Source organism: Ahaetulla prasina, chromosome 1 (assembly GCF_028640845.1).
Source record: "Ahaetulla prasina isolate Xishuangbanna chromosome 1, ASM2864084v1, whole genome shotgun sequence".
Taxonomy (NCBI): domain Eukaryota; kingdom Metazoa; phylum Chordata; class Lepidosauria; order Squamata; family Colubridae; genus Ahaetulla; species Ahaetulla prasina.
This window is the reverse complement of record NC_080539.1, coordinates 199,466,515-199,480,896: the sequence shown is the minus strand read 5'-3', so window position 1 is coordinate 199,480,896 and position 14,382 is coordinate 199,466,515. Positions and strand designations below refer to the sequence as shown.

The 14,382-nt window shown below is 39.1% G+C and overlaps 1 protein-coding gene across 1 annotated transcript in view; it reads left to right on the top strand.

Annotated features, from left to right (window-relative positions):
* Positions 1 to 3,867: 3,867 nt before the first annotated feature.
* Positions 3,868 to 14,382, top strand: part of SPATS2L (spermatogenesis associated serine rich 2 like) — a 47,251-nt gene continuing 36,736 nt past the window's right edge. The window contains exon 1 of the mRNA XM_058187750.1: positions 3,868 to 4,495. The gene's annotated coding sequence lies outside the window, so the exon portion shown is untranslated. The remainder of the gene's footprint in view (positions 4,496 to 14,382) is intronic.

Below are 14,382 nucleotides of genomic sequence, written 5' to 3'. Positions count from 1 at the left end.
CTGATGATCTCTGCTCAGCCCCGCGATCATCAGAGGTTTTTTTTTTTTTACTTTTCAAGGCATGTTTCAGCTGAAGAAAAACTTTTAAAAGTAAAAAAAAACAAACCTCTGCTGATGGTGCGGCTCAGCAGAGGCAGGGGGCGGGGCCAGGGATTTTTGCTACCGGTCCTCCGAACCAGCAGCTGCAATCGCTACCTAATCGGGGGAGCCAGTGTGAACTGGGAGCATTTCACCCCTGGTCCAGGGGCTGAGGATGATACTAGACGCATCATCAGGGATGGGAAGAAGGGCAAATGATTGAAGCAGTGTTGTGATATTGTACTCTGCCCCTTTTATACATACATGATGGTCAAAAGTGCCAGAGGATGCAACACAATGCTGTAACATTGCTTTTATCATTTTGATCAAAATGGTGGGTCCTGAGCCCCATGTACTCCCCACAGCTGCTCATACACTGAAAATTTTCTCCCAAATTCTTTCTTTCTTATGCTATTAGGCAGATCTAAAATCTGTAAGAAAAAAAAGGCCTGAGGGACTAATTTCAAATGCAACATTATCAGGTGGAAAAGTTTTAATATACAGTAGAACCTCTGGTCACGACCATAATTCCTTCCATAACTTTGGTCGTAAACTGATTTGGTCATGATGCAAACCTAATTTTGGAAATTTGGTGCTTACAAAAAAAATGGCATTGAAGAGAAAAGGCTGCAAAAAAAAACCCTTAATTTTTGAGTCGGAATCTGATTTGGTCATGGTCAGAAGCGTTCGTGACCAGAAATTCTACTGTAATCAGAACAAATTGTGAAAGATAGGACAAACAATTGATGTGAATGGGAAGGAAAGATTGTTATTCCTCATGAGGTCCACACACACACTTTTATCAAAATTGATTCTGCACCAATCATTCCACTTCCTCCTTGCAAGCACGGTTGCAAATGTGGGCTTATTGTCGTAACTATGTATCAAGAGAAATAGAATATGAGATTTTGAATGGCGAAATTACCAGTACAAAAGGAACTTGTGCTTTCTATTCCTTCAGTTCAGATTCCTTCCCTACCACAATTGTTTTGACTGAGATACTATTATCTGCAATTAAATATAAGTTTAAGTGTGTTTCAAAAAGAAGGAGCAAATGTTACTATTTTATGAAGCTTTGGCATCTTCCTATATTTGGACTTTCCTGGCAGCAAAGAAAAGACTACCTCAGACTTATTGAGCTCAAATTACTAAAATATCCAATTATGGAAGTATTTCTGAAGATGAAAAATTCCAACATATAACTTAAACATTTTAAATCATATTAGTGGTATGTAAACTCCTGGACAATATATTGCTATAATTCAACAAGTACTTTTCCTAATGGAGCAACACATATTATATGAGCATATTTAAATTCTTATGCACTCTATGAAATGGAAAAATAAAATGACTGACTTTTGGCTGAATGCATATAGTTTAAACATGAACTAAACAGAAGGATTAATTTTATTCTTTGCTCTCTTTCCATATTTTTCTCTACACATCTGACATGCAAAATAATTTTAAGGCTTTTTAAAGGCTTTTATCTTATACTTCAAATGTTTGAACACTACTGTCCAAGTCTTTTGTGAATTTTATTTTTCCCAGCTGGTTTTGGAATGGCAGTTGTGTTCCAGAAGAGTCTCCACTGATTCCCCAAATGTTCACTAAGCCGCCTAATACAAAACGCATGCTGGAGCTCTGTAATTAGAAAAGAATTTAGAATCAAATTCTAGTGTTTTAAAATATGTAAATGTAAAACATTCAAATGTTCCAAAATATTAATTCTGACTGCCCCTATGTACAGAATAGTTAGAAATAATATTCAGGAGACTGCAAATGCAAAAAATATTTGACTGTATAAAAAAAACAGTAATCGGATTAGACTCTATTATCTTCTAAGTAATAGCAAAACTATCACTGATTTTAATAAACCAAAAATGCAAGTTTGGAAGCCAAACAATGAAGAATCAGTAATGTGGTTTTAAACAATCGTAACATTACTAGAGCACTGTTCCATTACTAGAGCACTGTTCCAAGAATGCAATTCAGCCTTGTGGTGCAACCAAAACAATCTGGAACTGAATACACTCAAAACCGTAGAAATGGTGGTAGACTTTAGGAGAAACCCTTCCATACTTCCACCTCTCACAATACTAGACAACACAGTATCAACAGTAGAAACCTTTAAATTTCTAGGTTCTATCATATCGCAAGATCTAAAATGGACAGCCAACATCAAAAACATCATTAAAAAAGGACAACAAAGAATGTTCTTTCTGCGCCAACTCAGTAAGCTCAAACTGCCCAAGGAGCTGCTGATCCAGTTCTACAGAGGAATTATTGAGTCTGTCATTTGCACCTCTATAACTGTCTGGTTCGGTTCTGCAACCCAACAAGAAAAACACAGACTTCAGAGGATAATTAGAACTGCAGAAAAAATAATTGCTACCAACCTGCCTTCCATTGAGGACCTGTATACTGCACGAATCAAGAAGAGGGCCGTGAAAATATTTACAGACCCCTCGCATCCTGGACATAAACTGTTTCAACTCCTACCCTCAAAACGACACTATAGAGCACTGCACACCAGAACAACTAGACACAAGAACAGTTTTTTCCCGAAGGCCATCACTCTGCTAAACAAATAATTCCCTCAACACTGTCAGACTATTTACTGAATCTGCACTACTATTAATCTTCTCATAGTTCCCATCACCAATCTCTTTCCACTTATGACTGTATGACTGTAACTTGTTGCTGGCAATCCTTATGATTTATATTGATATACTGACCATCAATTGTGTTGTAAATGTTGTACCTTGATGAACGTATCTTTTCTTTTATGTACACTGAGAGCATATGCACCAAGACAAATTCCTTGTGTGTCCAATCACACTTGGCCAATAAAATTCTATTCTATTCTATTCTATTCTATTCTATTCTATTCTATTCACTACACATTTACATGGGAGAAAATCCCACTGAATCGGTATGCAGGCCTATAACATGAAATGTTGGGTGCAACCAAAACTCTCTAAAATCTGGGTGTTACCGTACCTTTCCTGGGAGTAAAATTGAGCAGGACTGCTTGTTTAAGGTCGTTTTTAAACCAATCATCAAATAAATGATTTTTGCCTTAAGAACAGGCATTACTCAGAAAATTGGGTTTATTTATTTATTTATTTATTATGCTGCAAACCATACAAAATGAAAAACAATAATTCTGATTTATTTACATAAATGAACTACTACTACAGACCACTACAGTGTAGCTGAGACCATATATTTCTTTTATGAATAAGGATGCAATCAGATATCTCCAAATTTTAGGGTAGGTTGGTAGACTGTTGTTTAAGTAGATAATCTGGCCCTTTTGAAAACAAATTGATCTTTCCTCTGAACATGACTGCACTGCAGAATTCCCTTTCACTTCTTGTTTTTGCCACAAGTTTACTATTTATCTTCTAAGGAATTTTACCATGAGGACTACCACATCTTCTTACAAGTAAAAAAGAAAAAGAGCTTGGTTGGCCCAGAAATATCAGCAGTAACGGGTCCCAAGCATCTGAAAAGCAAATCTCACAATTCCCGAATATTTGAGGAGAAAAGTAAACAGCACAACCCCGAGATGCATCACATCTGACGCAGGAAAAACTGCCCCAAAACGGTTTAATCTCCAGTCCTGTTAAAAAAGTATAAGAGACGGATTAGACACGCCCGCCTGTGAGAAACTCTTCGTTGGTTGTTGTTGTTTTTTAACCCGTCCAAAATGCCTCAGCTAGAAAATATGTTGGCTAGATCCCACTGAGCTGTTGTTATTACACGCGCGCGCGCCCTCGCGCGCACGAACAGACTCGCTCCGCTGGTGCTGAGACCCAAACAGCGGGCAGCAACGTACAAAAAATACGCTGCTGTAAGGAAGACGCGCTTTGCATTTTGGCATGCAATGGGAAAAGGGTCTGCGGCGCCTGAGAGGTCATTTCATAACCCCTGGGTGGGGCAATTAAGAGAATGCATTTGAAGAGGAAGTGAGGCTCCCCCTCCCCACCCCACCCCCATCTGTTCTATAGCGAGGAGAGGGTATGTGCGTGTATGTATATAGACCCAGGAAGGGAGGGGGGGAAACCCTGTGCGATGGGAGTGACTGAGGAGGGCTTATCTGGGCTTGAGTGACGAGCCCAGGGAATTGAATCGCTGTAGAAGCCCAGCTGCACTGAAAGGACGGCGCTCTCCCTCCAGCTCTGAGCTGCTACGGGAAAACGAAAATCAAGGAAGACGCCGCCTCTTTGGTCTCTCCCCGCTACTTCGCAACCCGCTTTTCGCTGTCCTGTTGCTGCTCGTTGGAGACCCGCCTCTCCTTGCCCGGGCCGCTTTGCTCAAGGCGGGACCAGACCATTGGCTGAGCGCCAGGTGAGGCACCGTGGCGAGCGTCCCGACCTGTGCGCCTTTCTGCTTTGCTGCCCACCCCCCGAAGGTAAATGGTGCCAACTGAAAGCTGCTTTTCGGCGAAATGGATCGGAGACCCCGGAGCCAGCATTGCTGGTGGAGGGAAATAATCGCGGGTTAGCCCTTCCGAGCCCTCCAGATTTCTTTTGACCGGCTCTGGTTATGTTGATCGAAGCGAATTGCAATGAAGTGGGTGGCGCTGGGAGGAACGGGGTGAAGGAAAAGAACAAAATCTGGTTGTATTGTTGAACGGGAAGTTTAATTCAGTTTATTAATATTCTACAAAATAAAATACATTACCAGAATTATAAGACAATTACACAAATGTTTATTCACACAACATACTGTCGTCTCTCTCACACACACAAACACACACAGTCTCTGGGCTGTTAATCTCTTGTATTCTTTCAAGAGCCAGGGTGATCGCAACGTTACAGTTTTGAGGAAATGGCATCGTGATGCCTGAAAAGCAATAAAGGGGCGTGGTGGCTAGAGACATTCTTGGATCCTATCGGAGTGTGCGTAGGAAGCCCAGAGATAGTGTTTAACTAACTAGGCAGGAACTGTTAACCCTATTTTGTTTCCGAGGCTCGTTTTACACTACAGCGCTGTACAGTATTAATGCTCTGCAAGCAGGAATCTGACGAGGCATCTATATTCTTTGCCTTTTCAACTCCCTTTCCACTCCAATAAGGTACTTTCTAAAGTATGTATATTACTATTGAATGGTATTGTGGAATATCTGATTTGACATGGCTTGAAAAGGTAATTATATTAAGTGACTGGGCAGCTTTTAAAAACTGCAATCTGGTATCAGGGCAGGAAAGCTGCAATATTTTTCAGGAAAGGTTGTGTTATATTTTTTGAGTGTTCAAAATTATAACTGTTGAAATGTGCTAAAGTTAAAAGGCAAATAGAATGGTGAATGAATAGTTTCCCTGATTTCCATCAAGATTCTGGCTTTTTTAAACTATGGTTTCAGGAGTAGTTCACATTCCTCCTCCTTTATGTTACATTTTTTACTGCCGTAACCTTGAAATTCATTAACTATTTACTGAGAGCAACAGGAGGATTGCTTTTATTCCATACTTTCAAAATGCGTAGACATCTTATTTAGAATTTTTTGCTTGGGTTTGTAACTCAACTACAATTGCTGGCTCTTCTGTTGATAGGTGAGAAGAGTAGGAGAAGAACTTGTTTGTCCACATGCTATTACAAATACAAATACTGTTGCATTTTGAGATACCAAGTTGATATGTCATGGCCAACATTTCAGATTACGTGCCTTAAAAATGTCTGTATTGCAATAGTATCCACTCACTACAGAATACAAAAATGAGACAGTGTTATATGTATTCTCACAGAATTTTATTTAATCCACAACTGCACATCCAAAAACATTGATAAAGAGATAAGTAAGACTATGAGTCTTTAATTTAATCTTTGACAGAAAGGCAAATAGCATCTAATTTAAACTTTTGAGTTTTCTTGCAGTGTTTGGGGCTTTTCATCATGCTTTAGGAGAGGGCCACATCTGGGTGGCAACTTCGTAATCTGCAAGATCTTTTAATTATTTATTTGGGGATGAAAAATAAAGTGTTCTGGAGAAGGAAAAAATGTAGCAGGAATTGGGTTGCTTGAGAAGTAACTAATTATACACATACAGCCCTGAAGCATTATGGAAAGTGCAATGGAATAAATAATAAATCAAAACAAATAAAACTGTCAAATGTAAAAAAACATGACACTGAATTAAAATAACAGACTTATTCCCAACAACTGGATACTGCCTAATACATGTCCTGCCTTGCTAATATTATAGAAACATTTAGTGAGGAATCGTAATTTAGCCCTGGTTCTGAACACTGTTTCTCTGACCCGAATCTAGAAACATATTAAGGCAAATTAAGGCAAAAACTTGAAATTTTTACAAAATCTCCTAACTCAGGAGATTTGCTGAATTTTCAGTTTACTGATTAAATGTTAAATATGTTAGGTTGAATGCAGAAAATCTACTTTTTCAGTGAATATTTATGTAAGGCAGTCTATTCCTTCCTCCAGTTCAAACAAGATCCCAGATTACTTAGAATTGTTCAGTTAATTCCATTAAGCAATGGATGGTAATATAAGAGATTTATTTGAGTTATATCCTGTTTCTAACAGATGGCGGTTATGGCAGCCAACCAATAATGTTAAATCGTAACATTAAAAATACAACAAAAACATCATTAGAACACACACTAGGGAAAAAAAACTAGAAAAAACATTTGTAACTTGATCAGCCAGAGCCTACTTAAAGAATACTTTTTATTAGTCTGGTTTTTTGTTTTTTGTTTTGCTAAGGCCTTAAAAGCCTTAATGAGAAGGTCATCTCTTGAATTGGATCCTCTGTCAAAGAGATGAATAGCAGGACAGGCTGCTAAGGGAAAAGGTAGTCTTCTCAACAGGACTTTCCAGATTATAACCAGTACTTGAACTGAACTTGTACCAGATTTTTCATCAGTTAAAAATTTAAAAGCAGGGAATTACATGTGCCCTGTAGCTAAACCTATTGCCAATCCATTGGCAACCTTCAGTTGAAGTTTCCAAGCTCCATATGGGTAAAGTTAGCTATGGGAGTAGATTGTAAGAGTCCAGAATTATTTTGAATGAATATCTATATATAAATCTATGTCTATGCTATATAATTTATATTTACAGATTGAAATGGGTTTTTCCTTAGGATGTTTCATTGTAAATGTCCTTAAACATGTCCATAATAAACTATGGGCTCTCCTCCCACTCCTTGTTCAGACCTGCCTATTCCAATCTCTTTGAGTTGTTGGAAGGATTAAATCAGAATATGTTCTGGCTTCTTTCCAGTATAACTAAAACTGAGTAAAGCTTTCTTGCTTGTGTCTTTGTTTGACAATGTTGGGACTTGTGGCTCTGCTCTTGTTTCTGTCATCCTAGTTCCTTTGTCCATCATCAATCTTCACTGCAGTTTTCACTAAGGAAGGGATAGAAGCAATCTTCTCAACCTTCTCTTCATAACAGACCCCCTTTAATATCTTTTGTGGCCATGGACCAGGGCCATGGACCCCCAAGACGTAACTCAAGATTTAAATCATTACATTTCTTCAAGCCTTTACGGATGCTCTGTGATGACATCACGACCCTTCAGGGGTCTGTGGACCACCGGTTGAGAACCATTGTTCTAAGTGATTCATATTCTTAACCCTTATCATCAGTTTCCTGATTGATAAACACAATTGATTAAAGATTGGTTTTTCCCTGCTTATGGAAATAGCATAAAGGATCCTCTTGCCTCGGCCTCATTTCCCAGCCCCTCTGGTTTAAGTAAGCCGTTAATTCACTTTTTCTCAGTCATATCTCTAGAAGCTCTAGAAATCAAGTTAGCACACTTGTGCAAATAATGCAATTGTAAAAATATTGCCATGTTACCATTCCATCATTGTAGCTAGCAGAAACATCTTAACAGGAAAGTTTGTGTCGTCACATCAGTCTGATTACCTTTTATAATATGTCTGTTTGTGTATATTTGCAAATAGTCAGAAAAATGTACCTATGTATTAAAAACATGGAGGGGGGGTTGCTGGCAAATATTTTTTGTTTTGTTTTTTGTGGAATGGGACTAGGGCATTTTTGCTACACCTACAGCTGTGGCAGTTCCGGGGTGGGAAAAGCTATTAATATTTTGAAACAGGCTCAAAAAGTTTCCTTCAAATATTGTTCTGACCAAGGCTTCCTGAGACAGTAGCAATCACATGCTTAGTCCTAAAAACCCTCTTTATTTCAACAGCTGTGAATTATGTTCCTTCGCAACCAGTAATGAGTCCCAAGCAGTTTGTGAATAGTCCGACAGAAATCTGCCACAGTCTTTCGGGATAAGGCCGATAGGCACCTACCTTTATCTCCCTTGAAACACTGCCAAAGACCTAATTGCCAATTAGCTTTGCAAGCCCAAACGAAACACAAAGTGAAAATGGAGTTTCAGAGTTTAAACTGACCATAACGAACAAAGTTGCTTCCTGCAAAAGCTCATGTCCCTTTGCTCCACCTTTATGTCTTATGGGAGGGGCCAATCATCTCCAAGCCCTACTCTTGAATTACCCCTTTTGTCTTAACTTTTCTTACCTTCTGAAAGCTCTGTGCATGCGCGAACTGGGAACAGGTTCCTCCTGTTCCTCTGCCTCACTGATGTCAGACTCTGGAGGCTCCAGAGTCAGCACATAACTTCCAGGTGGCCCTGGCCCCATCTCTGCCTCTGACGCAGAGCCCTCGTCTGAGCCTTCCCCAGACTCCAGGACTCGACCATGTTCCTCCCCAGCCTCCTCACTATCCGACTCTGCTGCCAGCTGTGCTGGCCACTGGCGGTCCACAGCAAATATGTTGTAAGGAATTGTAAAGTGAAAACAAAACAGAAACAACCATATAAAAATATGCTAAGAGCCAAAAATCAGATACAATCTTAGAACAGAATTTGTGTTTGAAAGACTCCAAAGTATGCATTTTCCCCCAGAATGGTAGACAATGGTATAGTGTTTGTTGTAATTTTCTGTTGATTGTTCTACTAATAATCTACAAGAATATTTATAATTAATATAAACCATTAGGAAGTACTTTCTTCAATCAGGGGTTTAAGTTTCTTTGAATTTGAGCCTTGAGGAATCTCAGCTTTGTTGGTTTCCTGGCATTTTAGAAGTATATTAAACATTGCATTCTTCCACACAAGAATTCTGTTCTTGAAACCACACTTGAAAGCAGCTCTAGACTTCTGTGTTCCCATGATATCAATATAGTTATATTGTAGAGCTGAGCTTATTTTTTTCAAGTTGGTTTGCTACATTAGGAGCTACTTCGGGTTTAGTTGCTTGGGATTTTTAAAGATAATGCTTTATCCATTAGAGACCTTTTATTTCACATCTTATAATTCCTAAACTTCCTGTAAAGAAAATGATACTTTTAGGGCTTATTAGTTCTCCCTCAATAATGCTACCAAAAAAAAATCACAATAGGTGATGAAAGTTAGAAATGCTTTGTTTTTGTTCCCCCGTTTTAGTATGGAAACAACCAGTGTGCAAAAACCAACCTATTGCTTTTTTTTCTATTTGCCCTGTGTTGTGCAAAAAGGAGATAAGAGAGTTTTGTTGGTGGAGTATCTGTAGTAGTAGTTTGGTTGCTGCAGTGATTTCCATCCTGTTTACAAGTCTACAGAAATTATGAATACCACAATTCACTTTCAAGATTCTTTTGAGGACTTGGAGGGTGAAAAAAGTCGTAATAGAAAAGTATCCATTATATGTTTGGGAAAACAAGTCTTTTCCCCAAGATATTTAAAGGTACTTGAATAGTTTGAAAATATTTAAGGATATCATGGCTTAAAATTAATATTAATCCTGTAATTAATATTTAATCACAATTAGTGCTGGTTTTTTGGTTCTTAGGTAAAATTACTACTGAAAAGAATGGGGTTCCAGATACAGAATTTGCTTAAGTAACTACGCTGTTTTATTTTGTGGTAACAAAAGAGCAGCATTGCTAAATCAGAAAAGACCAAACCAAAAACCACGTATCCAAATATACTAAACTACTTGTAGGAAGCTCGGCCCTCAGACATTAACTGCAGGCTGCTATATTTAAAAAGAAATGAAGCAAAATGGGAGATCCACCGTTTCCATTTCAGCTTTAGGGAATCTACATCAAAAGCATATATAACTGTAAAACAGAACTCACCAGTTCTTTATGGTATGGTGTTTTCTGTTGCTTTTTTTGAGTATTCCACCTTAAGACTGTTAATGTTAATTTGTTCATTTATATCCCTCCTTTATTATTTTTACAAATAACTCAAGGCAGCCAACATGTCCAATACTCCTTCCTCCTATTTTCCTCACAGCTGTGAGGTGGATTGGGCTGAGAGAGTGACTGGCCCAAAGTTACCCAGCTGGCTTTCATGGCTAAGGTGGAACTTGTACTAGTTATTGAATAGTGAATGTATCTATCCCAGCACAGTGCTTGTTGTATGTTCCATGCTAATTTTTGAACCAGTGTTTTTAGGACTTTCCCTAAACATATAAATAATAAATCTCTTTTAATATCTGCAAGTAAAATATTATTTTACTATTATTTTACTATTGAATTTTAATATCGTGTTTCCCCAAAAATAAGATCCTGTCTTATATTTTTTTTGAACCCTGAAATAAGCGCTTGGCCTTATTGCCATGCACTCAAAAGCCTGATTGGGTTTATTATCAGCTTATTATTGTCTTATTTTGGGGGAAAAAGGTATTAAACTTTAATGTCTATGTAGATTCTCAGTATCTAGGTCATAGTTGTCCCAAAGGTGCTTTTTCAAGAGGCAACTAGACTTTCTTGTGTTTTTTTGAAGACATTTCACTTCTCATTCAAAAAGCTTCTTCAGCTCTGACTGGATGGTGAGGAATGGAAAGATTTATATTCCTTCCAGAAAGTTGGCCATTTGTATTCTTTTAGAGAGTCATTGAGGCCACCTGGAAGTTTATCTCTGTCATCAGGGTCACCCGAGTAGTGCAATTGGGTGTGGAGCCTTCTTGGAACTGTTGAAAGGACGGTGGGTTAGACTGGACATAGATGATGCCATATCCCTCCCCTCTGTTGAGAGAGGGCTATTCAATTTTGACATAGATGGCCTTTTTGACCCCATTTGAAGAGACTATCTGTTCTGTCCCCTCCCGGCCTCAGCCACGCGAGCTGGCTAAATGAGCCAGTAATTGAGTTCACGGCTGCTATCAGTCCTGGCAGGGAATCTGCAGCTGCCTGCCAAAGTCTTCCTTATCTTGGGGTTGCCGGGCAACCAGGAAGTCAGCAATCCAGGCCGAATGTTCAGCTCAATTCTCCACGAGTCAGAGTTCAGCTCACTTCTCCAAGAGTCAAATAGTTCAGCTCAATTTTTGCTCGTCATGGAGCAGAAGAGCAGGCAGGGCTGCTTTTATACTCTGTGGGGTGTGGCTCCATGACTCAGCACTCTCTAGGCCTGCCCCACCCCTTCCTTTGTTGTAGCCGCTTCTCGTATCTCCGAAACCTGGGATCCAACCAGGCCTGATTGCCATCAGCCGGGTCTGGAGGCGTGGCCTGGGAGGGGAGAGTCAGTGGACGGAGGCCTCGTTATCTCCTCTACCTGGCCTGCCTCTGGCTCCTGGAGCTGAGTCAGAGGAGCCGGTGCTCCAGTGGTAAATCCTGATGGCCCTTCCCCCTCACTTTCCGAGTCACTTTCTGGCAGGGGCCCCGGCTCGGGGGGCACAGACACAACACTATCTGTGTCAAAATTGAACAACCCTCTCTCAACAGAGGGGAAGGGATATGACATCATCTATCTCCAGTCTTTTCAACAGTTCCAAGAAGGCTCCACACCCATTTGCACTACTTGGGTGACCCCGATGACACAGATAAACCTCCCGGTGGCATCAATAACTCTCTAAAACAGGATTGTCAAACTCAAGGCTCATGGGCCAGATCCAGCCTGTGGGGTGCTTAGATCTGGCCCACGGGGCACCTTGGAAACAGCGAAGGACCGGCTTGCAATGCCTCTGCCAGTGAAAATGTAGCTTGGGGAGGCTGGGTGTGGCCCATCCAGGCTCCATTTTCGTTGGTAGAGGGCTGCAGGAGCCTGTCACAGCTGAAAACAGAGCCTTGTCAAACAACATCGAGCTGGCCACACCCATCCTAGCCATACCCACCCACCCCGAACCCTCAAGGTCAAACACAACCCTGATGCAGTCCTCAATGAAATCGAGTTTGATACCCCTGCTCTAAAAGAATGCAAATAACCAGCTATCTGCAAGGAGTATAAATCTTTCCATTCCCCATCATTCAGTCAGCACCGAAGAAGTTTTTTGAATGAGAAGTGAAATGTCTTCAAAGAAAAACAAGTAAGTCCAATTGCCACTTGAAAAACCACCTTTGGAATAATTCAATTTTAATGTTATTTGCAATTAAAATATATCTTAATATTATTTAATTTAATAATAAATTAAATCAATTATTTATTTGTTTGTTTATTTGAAGCCCCATGGGCTTTTAAAGGTCACCTTGACTTTTACCTGGAAGCAAAGTCTCAATCAGTGCAACATAGAGGCATAACATGCTGTTTTAGAACCCTACATAACTGCCTATGTGGCTGAATGTTGGCCTTGTATAGATATCAAATAGGAGTGAAGACAGCAAAATATTGCCAAATTAATACAGAAAGTGAAACAGTTAAGACTTTTTATTGATTTACAGTCTTAATTAAGCTTGATGAGTTGATGAGACTAATATATCTCGATGAAAAGGAATAATTACATTTTAAGGCAAAGTCCCAATATTTAAAGCCAATAACCACTAGAGGTTCAACCAAGACATGCTGGCATAACAATTTTCCTTTGTGGAACAAAATTTCTCCTCATTAAGTTAATTGGAACCATCTTTTATATACAATATTAGAAATGCAAAATAGGTGTTTTGCACAGTATAATTAAACACATTTGCTTACCCTTCTTATAAAATGTTGCTCATTAAGGTATTGTGTGTATGTTTGATAAGAGAAGGAGGGAAGAGAATACAGCATGACCAGGAGAATAGCATTCATCCAATTTTCATTTTGAATTACTGTACAGTTTCAGAACACAAGAGGTCCAGCCAACATCAAATTGGCAGGCTTAGGCTGATGTTTGTATGTTAATTTTCCAACAAGTTTTTCTTCCATTAATTTTTTTTTTCCATTGTAAAAGGGAAATTTATTTCAATACCCAGATCCCAATACTGGTGCAACACTTTTAGCAATATTAACAGTCAAAAATGGTTGGCCATCAATATTGTCACAATATTTTCCAACCATTTATTATTTCTTTTCAAACCTCGGGGTAGGGGAGGGAATTGATCATCTTTTCCAAGATTTTTCCAACCACTGTATTACTCAACCACTCAGAATCTCAGAAGAAAGTGGAAGGTATCCTGTTATTTTCTTCAGATCAGCAGACTTGTAAAAGCTAAAAAGTGAATGTTATTGCTCCAGCCACTTCATTTCACAAAACTGAGGGAAATCTTTCCCCCCACCTCCCAGCTGCAGAGAGAAAGTGACAAAGTAATGGTTCATTTCCATCCATTGTGGTTTCGTTTGAAGGGGGAGCTGTGAAGCTTTTGGCTGAACTCCCCCCCCCCCAAGAAGTGAGGTTCAGGAGCTGAAAGAAGTTACCGGGCACAGCATCTTAAAAACCTTGAAACAGAAACCCCAAACTAGCTTTCTAGTTCCAATTACCCTGCAACTGAAGTAAAGGCAAATCAGCTCAACCCTCCAATCTTTGGGGAAGGAGCTGCTCCAGATTTTAATACAACTGGGAAGTGAGATATCATGGACAGCTATGTAAGATAGGTTGGCCTCTCATTTATTAAGGAAAAGAAAAACATGATTAAAAGATGGATGTAGATTTGCAGTGCTGTTTTTTACACTTCAGATGCAGTTGTAGGAAACAAATAATAAATGTTATTTAAAATACATCATATTCATCAGAATGAGGGGATTTATCTTTACATTGATCTTGAAAAGGATACCCTTTAAATTGAGATATTGTTAGATACTTGGATGACACATCAAAGTTATGAAAATATATACTTTATAGAGGGAGAAATACAACATGAAAAGGAAGCACCAGCTATAAGAAAGAGTTCTCAGTGGAATGTTTTGATCTCTTAACCACTTGGTATTTTGCTTGAAATGGCATGCTAAGTTAAATAACAGCCCTTAACAACATTGTGGTATTCCGCATGTTTTTGAGCTGTTACTCAGTGGAAAAAAATATCATTACAGAAAAATGCCAAAGTACTTCTTTGTTGGATATTACTGTTTTAGTGCAAGTATTTGTCTGAGAAAAGGTTGTTTTTTTTGAAGGCTACAAGATT